Genomic DNA, 8,966 nt, shown 5'->3' on the forward strand with positions numbered 1-8,966 from the left:
TCCCTTCTAAATAATGTGCCTTTATTCAGAAGCAAAGGTAGTTTCCCATCAGTTTATAGTGGGTGGATGCTTTGCATTACATTTTTTTTTTAATTAATTAATTTATTTATTTTGGCTGTGTTGGGTCTTCATTTCTGTGCGTGGGCTTTCTCTAATTGCGGCGAGCGGGGGCCACTCTTCATTGCGGTGCACGAGCCTCTCACTGTCACAGCCTCTCTTGTTGCGGAGCACAGGCTCCAGATGCGCAGGCTCAGTAATTGTGGCTCACGGGCCTAGTTGCTCCACGGCATGTGGGATCCTCCCAGACCAGGGCTCGAACCCGTGTCCCCTGCATTGGCAGACAGATTCTCAACCACTGAGCCACCAGGGAAGCCCCTGCATTACATTTTAAACGTTGCTTTGGAAACAGGCAATTAGTTATAAACCAGGCCTGCCATCATCATTTATTGATGAAGAAACACTGAGTTCCTTCTTTTGTAAATTTGAGATAAGCTGTCTTCCCAAAGACATCTAGATAAGAGGAATCAATGTACATTGTCATTTTGACAGGCCATACTTTCCTGTTTGCTTACACATCTGCTCAAGGAGAAAAGACTATCAGATATTTTTACTGATAATGATAAACAAGAGAGGGAGTCTTGGGTTGGTATCTGAGGACAGCCTGTCAGGGCTGAATGGAAATTCAATCCCCGTTCTAATGAATGCCATTGCCCTACAGGGGGAGCCATGACGACAGCTGATCCGCCCCCTGAAGTTTGAAGTCCTTGCTAATGACATGACTGTAATTCTCAGACCTGTCAACAAGGACCTAACATGCTTTTTCAGTCCAGTAGGGTACTGTGAGCTATTTTCATATGTGTGTTTTCAGGACTGAATACCTATTTTGAAGTGACTCTGTTCTGTGGGGGTAGAAACACCAAGGACCATTCAGTTCCTACCAAATGATTTGGAGAAAGAACTAGTTCATGTTAGAAAGTGAGAAAAAAAAGTGACAATTTTTACTACAGATACCAAAAAACTTAACAACTCAGGGGACAATATTATAATAAATACCATTTAATTAACCATAAAAACATATCCAGAATGTCCTCTTCCTTCACAAGTACCTATCCAGCCTAGCTCATGGCTTTAGTCTTACAAAATAGCTTTGTTACCCCTGCCTCCTCTTCCTTTGTAGGAAGTCAACTAGCTCTGAGTTTGGCTGAAAAACATTACTTTCTTCTCTATTTTCTCTCTTCTCCCCTACATTAAAGAAATGCTGATGTATTTTCAGAGACTCAGTCTTCAGAAACAATGTATCAGAACCAAAGGAACTGGTAGTTTTATTCTTAAGTCAGATTTTTATTCTTAAAGATGATTTAAGATCAATAAAATTGATCAATTAAATCCAATTAAATTAACTCAATTAAAACTAATAAAAGAAGTATAAATATTAACCAAAAACTGATTTGAGAATTTTAGAATAAAGCATCAAAAAAAACTAGGGCTTCCCTGGTGGTGCAGTGCTTAAGAATCCGCCTGCCAATGCAGGGGACACGGGTTCGAGCTCTGGTCAAGGAAGATCCCACATGCCACGGAGCAACTAAGCCCATGCAACACAGCTACTGAGCCTGTGCTCTAGAGCCCATGAGCCACAACTACTGAGCCTGCGTACCACAACTACTGAAGCCCGCGCGCCTGGAACCCGTGCTCTGCAACAAGAGAAGCCACTGCAATGAGAAGCCCAAACACTGCAACAAAGAGCAGCCCCCGCTCGCTGCAACTAGAGAAAAGCCTGTGTGCAGCAATGAAGACCCAACGCAGCCAAAAATAAAAAATAAGTAAAACAAATAAATTAAAAAAAAAAAATCAAAAAAAAAATTAGTTGAACTTTTCCCCAGTAAAACAAATGATGGTGTGTTTAACTTGCAAAATAACCTAGATTTTCCACTTTAAAGCCTGAATGAAATATGTGATAAGACAAAGTAATAAGTGAAAGTGCCTTGCCCAGATTCTGGAACTTAATAAGTACTAAATAAATGTTGATATATGAATGATGGCCTCTGACTTCTGCTGTTTTGACTAAAGATAAAATCCTAAAAATTTATTATGTGTGTGCTGCTTGATTTTTCCTTTATTATTATTCTAATGGTATTACAGGACAAAAATTACAAGGATATTCAAAACCCAAGATTATTTTCATGGCTATTGTGGTTTTATAAATTAACATGGACCACTGCATCATCAGTAGAGCTATGGCATCCATACCAATTGTGAATACTGACTCTGTAGATTGAGCTTGTCACAGTCAGTTTTCGCATCCCATGGCCTGCTGGGCTGAGTTAGTGTAGACATGGCCCACGGAGTACAAAGTCTTTCAGAATCTGATGTAAAGCTAAAGAAACCCATGACAAAGAGATCTACAGTACAAGTATTCTGAAGTTATTTTTGTTTTTCTACATTATTCCCCTTCTCACTTGTATTCTGTTTAGGGGCAAAGTATGATATAAAAAGGTAGCCAAGAATTAGTTTTCATAGTCCTTTCAATTACTATACTAAAAGTGATTAATTTATTTATTATTACTTTAACCAACAAACCCCATGGGATGGGTTTCAATAAGGATGTGCCTAGTACCAAAATTCGATCTTTTAACACTACACCTTTAGTAAAATATTAAAAAAAAAAAAATCCTGACAAAGAATTACTCTGATCTTTTTCCTTTAGACTATTAATACAAATTGATTCTGGTTTCCTGAACCAGAATTTTACTTGGTTTTAATTCATTTTTGATAGCATAAGAAAGAAAACAGCTCTTTCTAAATTATTCACTATGTTGTTTAATGAGTGAGCACTGCACAATGTGATGGCTCCTGAAAATCCATTAGTCTATTGTGAAATATATAATTATAGACTGTTATGAAAATAAATTTTTATTACACATATGCATTTGACAACATGCAATTAGTTTTAGACTCTCTAACATATGTTTTACTTAATGGTGAGTGAGTATGCATTATCATTTAATTATGGATAATTTCAAATACTCATCTAATTTTTTGTGAATCTAGAAATAAAATTAAGCATTTATCAAGAAGCAGAAGAGTAAGCTTTTCTCTGTTTTTGTCCAGTACCAAGAATTATTATGAAATAAATAGTAATAAAGTAGCTTTCCTTGAGTAAATTGCTGAATATTTTTTACCATATATATCCTGCTGTTATATTTATGAATGGTGCTGTTCTTTTATATGAGTTATTCATGAGTAATTTTTCACATAAAGAGGGAATCAATAGTACAAAGAACTGTAGAAGCTGTTATGAGTTGCATTAATTAAATACCACTTTTTTCCTGAGTAGTCATTCTAAACACTTAGATTTCATCAATCTACCCTAATTAGAAGAATGTATTTGTATAATCAGGTTACAGAACAAATTATACTTTTTAATGTAACAGTACTTGACCATCCTTGAATAGTTGTTTTGTTATTATATAATGTTTGATGAACTCCCAAAGTTTTTCTACTTGGTGGTTTTGCTATATCTCATAGATAAATTTCTCATAGATAAATTTTCTATGTTTAGAAAAATGATATATAAATAGGAAAAACATGAAACTTATGAGTCCATTTCTTCCTCCATATAACAAATGAAACTGCCATCAAAATACAAGGCCTTACGGGACTTTCCTTGTGGCACAGTGGGTAAGAATCTGCCTGCCAATGCAGGGCACACGGGTTCGATCCCTGGTCCGGGAAGATCCCACATGCCGCAGAGCAACTAAGCCCGTGTGCCACAAGTACTGAGCCCGCATGCTGCAACTACTGAAACCCACGTGCCTAGAGCCCGTGCTCTGCAGCAAGAGAAGCCACTGCAGTGAGAAGCCCGCGCACCGCAACGAAGAGTAGCCCCTGCTCAACGCAACTAGAGAAAGCCGGTGCACAGCAGTGAAGACCCAACACAGCCAAAAAATAAATAAAAATTAAAAAAAAAAAAAAAGGCCTGAGAAATGCTCTTGATTGTTTTCTCATTCTATAAATCCAGAGTGAATGGGATTAATGAGTTAATATTTCTAAAATCAGAATATCTTTATTGAGATTTGTAAGCAAGGGAAAGAAATTTAATATTCCTTGTGACATCTGTCTTGGTATTTATGGTTTAATTTGCATTTTTGACAGGATATATTGCTTTAAAAAAAGCAAATCCACACATTATAAAATGTAAGTAGAATGATTGTAATTAAGTTTGGGCTATGTAAATGTTTGCTGAAAGTAACTAACACCCTAAAGCAGATTTTTTTTGGTAAAAGAGGGCTAGAATTATCTGCTGTGGCTGTCTTTGAAATAAAAGTGGCCTAGATAACTGTATTGCTTCTCTGTTTGTTTTGATGAAACCTTAACTAGAATGCTAGATGAGTGGCACGTACTGAGTAACTTATTGTTGTAGGCAAAGTAATGGCCCCAGAGATGTCCATAACCTAATTCCTGGAACCTATGAATATGCTACTTTATAGGTAACAGGGATTCTGCAGATGTGATTAAGTTAAGGTAGTTTGAGATGAGATTTTCCTAGATTTTCGTGGTGGGCTCAGTGAAATCACAAGAGTCTTTATAAATGGAAGAGGAAGAGGGAGGCAGAAAAAGAGAGTCAGAGGGAGATGTGACTAGTGAAGAATGGTCAAGAGATGCATGTGGTTGGCTTTGTGGCCACGTAGGAGCCAAGAAACGTGGGTGATTTCTGGATGCTGGAAAATTCAAGAAAACAGATTCGCCCTCAGATCCTCCAGAAAGGAATGCAGCTCTACCAACACCTTAAATTTAGTCCCATGGGACCCATGTTAGACTTCTAACCTACTCACATCTGTTTTCCCATGTGGTAAGATAAAATCATAAGATAATAAGTTGGTGGTGTTTTAAGCCACCAAGTTTACGGTAATTTGTTATAGTAGCAATAGAAAACTAACATCCATTAACCACAACTACAATATTATGACAGCAACTGCTGGTAATAATAAAATAGGTGGTATTTATTTACCTCTTATCATGTGCCTGCAACGTAAGAATTTTGCAAAAATTATTTAATTTAAATCTCACAAAAAACTTATGAGGTTGGTACTATCATTAGCTCCATTTTAGAGATGTGGAAATTGAGGCTTCAGTTAAAATGTAAGTAAACAAGTACTGCATGAGCTTCCCAGAAGTCTGACTTCAGTCATTTCTCTCTGTCCTTCCTGTCGGTTAGTGATGGGATAAACAGAGTCTTCTTCCTCTTCAATTCTGGTTATTGAAAATCTTTCCAAAAGATTTTCTAAGTTTAACACTCATTTAAATTTAGTCAAACATAATGAACACAATTTAATATTTTATAAGTGAGCATCTTACAGTACCTTAAGATTATAATTAAAATCACCAATTCTTAGTGTGTAAAAATGTAGAGAGACAAATGTCAGGCCTTGGTTGATTCTATACTTAACTCTGTATCTCAAACCTCAAACAAATCAACATTTTCTTGTCCCTGCTGAATAAAACAATGTGTCACTTAAGTTTTACATTATATAGATTTCCATCATCCAATACTGGATATTTTGATTAAGGTAAAGATTTCCTTTTTTCATTCTTTACCTGAATCCATCCTGTTTGTTTTTATCCCATTATTAATTTGAAAAAGCTAATGTGTAACATATTTATCTGAGAACTATAAAGCCATATTGTATTTAACATGTATCAAGTATCCTGTATTCCTAGTAAACTTGTCTGCACAGGAATTGTTAATTTTACTTAACTCCTCCTATATTTTTCTTTACATTTTTAATTCTTCCAGATTTGCATTTTTACCTATTTGTCATTTGCCTTCTGAATCTGATTAATCAAATCTACTTACTTTTCCTAAATAGGTTTTTTTTCTTCTTCTTCTTGGTTTATATTGTTTACAGTTGTGGACAGAAATTATTTTTCTTGGACTCATTTCTCATTTTCTCTACACTTTTTAATATGTTAATATCATTCAATTCCTATTTTTCACTTAGATAATATATGATGATGACAGCTGTTGCAGTATAAATTGTACACAAGGTAGTTTAAAATGCGTTTTGATGACTGCTCCTTGTGCACGAGGCAGGGTGTTAAAGCTTGTCCGTCTTCACTCAAATCTTCCTCCTCAGAGCTTAAGCGGGTTACGGATTCCAGCCTCCTGACATAAGAAAAAACAAACAAGTAGCAAAATAGTAAAGCAACCAATTGCAAATGTCATCTCTTAGAAGCTATGAAATAGTGCTAATAATAATTATTATCATGATTACTAAGGGGAGAGCCACAAGACCCACACTGCTTATTGTTGGTCACGTGCCCAGGGCTGAAAGGTACACAGAGGTATTTGGAACTCTGACATAATTCTTCCATCGGCTTCCTATAACCACTGCAGGTTTATAAGACAAAAGGGAATTACAACGGAGAAGGTCAGTCCGAAACCAAAGCAAAACACTTAGAAATATCCAGGATTTGGACCCCAAATTTCTCTTCGGAACTTCAGGCCCCCATGAATTAGTTAATTAGTTGTTCTCAAAGCGTGATCCCAGTCCTAGTAACATTAAAATCACCTGGGAACTTGCTAAATGCAAAACCTCCAGCTCTACCTCAGACTTACTGAATCAGAAACTCTGGGGAAGAAGCCCAGGAATTTGTGTTTTAACAGTCTCTCCCGGTGATTCCGGTACCCGTCGATGTCTGAAAACCTGTGGTGTAGATCCTAGGGGAGCCGAGAGGTCCTTTCTCAAGGACTAGGCTTGTTTAAGCAATTTTGATGATGCTTCCTTTTTTGTTGACTGTACCCCAGCTCTCTGTTTATCCTTCAGAGAGTGGAGTGACTTTCCAGGGCAGAGAAGGAGCCACAGTGCAAGCAAAAAACAAACAGAAACATAAATTTAAAAAAAAACACTAATAAGACCTCATAGGCCTAAGCACTTATAACTTCTTTTCACTCTTAGAATTCTGTTCCCCAACACACAGTGGGCCAGAAGAGTTCTCAGAGCTTGGCCAGTTGGACATATGATGTTGCTGTTTTATGACATGCACTAAAACATCAGAGAAATAAGTTAGAAATGCTGTCAATAAATTCAGGTTTTCACAGATGACAGGTCCCACTCCTAACAAAGTTACCGCCTTTGAGTGAACAAACAAACAAGAAAACACTCACCCTCATTGTTGCCAATTTATCTTTTAAGAAGTACTTTTGTGGCTTTCCATGCAGAATGTACTATACAACCACAGCACACCTACCAAATCCTGAGGCCAGCTACTTGATGGCTGCAGACAGCTGAAAATTTGAAACTGAATAATCCATGAGGTGTGGTGTTTACTAGGAACGAGTACTCTGTTTCATTAACTAATTTAAATACCTTTATTATGACCCTTAAGAAGTTCCCTGGTTTGGAAAATTGCAATTTGATGACAATTCAAATATTCTAAATGCTATGATATGTTCCGTGCACATGATAAATTCCTTATTTCAAATTTAAATTGAGGTGTACAGCTTTCATTAATAAAACACTTGTTTCTCACTGCTACCACTAAATATTAAACATATTCTAAAATACTAGTGAAAAGAGAGTCAGTTTTTAGCTTTTCAGAGTTACTCATATGTCCCCATTTGTCTATGTCTAGGATTTCTGTGAACATTCCTCTTCAAGGTGGAAGGAAAAGGAATCCTTTAGCAGCATTTAGGATGTAATCCTTGTCTGTAGCTAAAATAAAATATGTATCTTTACTTGGTAAAGTTTTGTGGAGGACTTTTTCAGATTTTTAAGGGTAATATTAGTTGAGGGGCACTCCCTTTTTGCTTAAAGTATTTCAGTAGCTTCCTACTCGATCGCCCTTGTCCCAGTTTATTTTTTTTTTCCTTTTAATCCACCTTACTACTAAATAAATTTTTCTAAAACTTTTAAAACCTTACTTTCATTAAACCCTTCATAGTTTTTCATTACCTGTGGGCTAACTCATTTTGACTTCATCTCTTATTCTATTGTTACATCTAGATTTTGGAAAACTCATGAGCATGAGTATGCATGCTCATGACAGATCTGGTCCTGTACCAGGATGTATACAAAGCCACAGTATCACCATGGTGAATCTTCTCTTGGAGTGTCATTTTTACTCAATAATAAGTAGTTTAAATAATAATATTTAATTCATGTTCACTTAAAACAAATCAAGAGTATTTTATGCTTGTACAGGACTTCTTTGAGCTCTGTTTTAATTCTTCTGTGAAAATGTTTAAGATGATTTGCACTGTACAAACTTTCCATTCCACCCAACCATGCAGAAATTGGCATTATCTCCCCTTAAGGTTGTCTAGATTCTGGTTCTCTAGGTAGACTCCGCTCATCAGTGACAGTCTCTGATTCTCCTTTTCATCAGGAGGATTCACCATGCTGTGCTCCCCAACAGTAGGTGATTTACCTGGAAACTTACAGATTCCTTCAACTCCTCTAAGTAGCCAGGTTTACTTAACTTGCTCAGATCACCTTGATTTGTCCATTTTGTACAAGCTATTGAGCCAATAGCTGACATTGTAAGGATGTCAGGTTATACTTCCTAATTACTAAGATTCCTCCCCTTGATCGTGACCAGAATGGGTTCCTAAACAAAATAGAAGTTTTAGAAAATATATTTCCTAAAACATGTAAGATGACGTTGAATGTGACTTTTTTGTTGGGGGTGGGGAGAGTGGGGGACTCATAATTCTGAGTGAAGTCCCAAACTAATGACAAAGAGATAAGTATATCCATATTCTACAGAAAGCACAAGATTGCTGCCATGTATTTCTTCCAGGGCTGATTAAGGGGCAAACAAAACTTTCTGAGAACCTCACTCACCATGCCATTTGGCCTACAACAAGAAGGCAAAACTAGAGAAACATTGGTTAAAGAAGAAGGATACGTTAGAGTAGTGAGTCCTTGATCTAGGAGGAGAGTGCTGGGGTGGTCTGATAGCCTCCC

General features: G+C 36.7%; 1 long non-coding RNA gene across 1 annotated transcript in view; it reads left to right on the forward strand.

Moving 5' to 3' along the window:
* The window catches only part of LOC309632549, a 428,412-nt gene extending 421,530 nt beyond the window's left edge, over window positions 1-6,882 (forward strand). Inside the window, exon 2 of the long non-coding RNA XR_014246974.1 lies at window positions 1,485-6,882. This is a non-coding gene — a long non-coding RNA (uncharacterized lncRNA). The remainder of the gene's footprint in view (window positions 1-1,484) is intronic.
* Window positions 6,883-8,966: the final 2,084 nt, after the last annotated feature.

The sequence above is a fragment of the Balaenoptera borealis genome, assembly GCF_965194805.1.
Source record: "Balaenoptera borealis genome assembly, chromosome: 7".
Classification (NCBI taxonomy): Eukaryota; Metazoa; Chordata; class Mammalia; order Artiodactyla; family Balaenopteridae; genus Balaenoptera; species Balaenoptera borealis.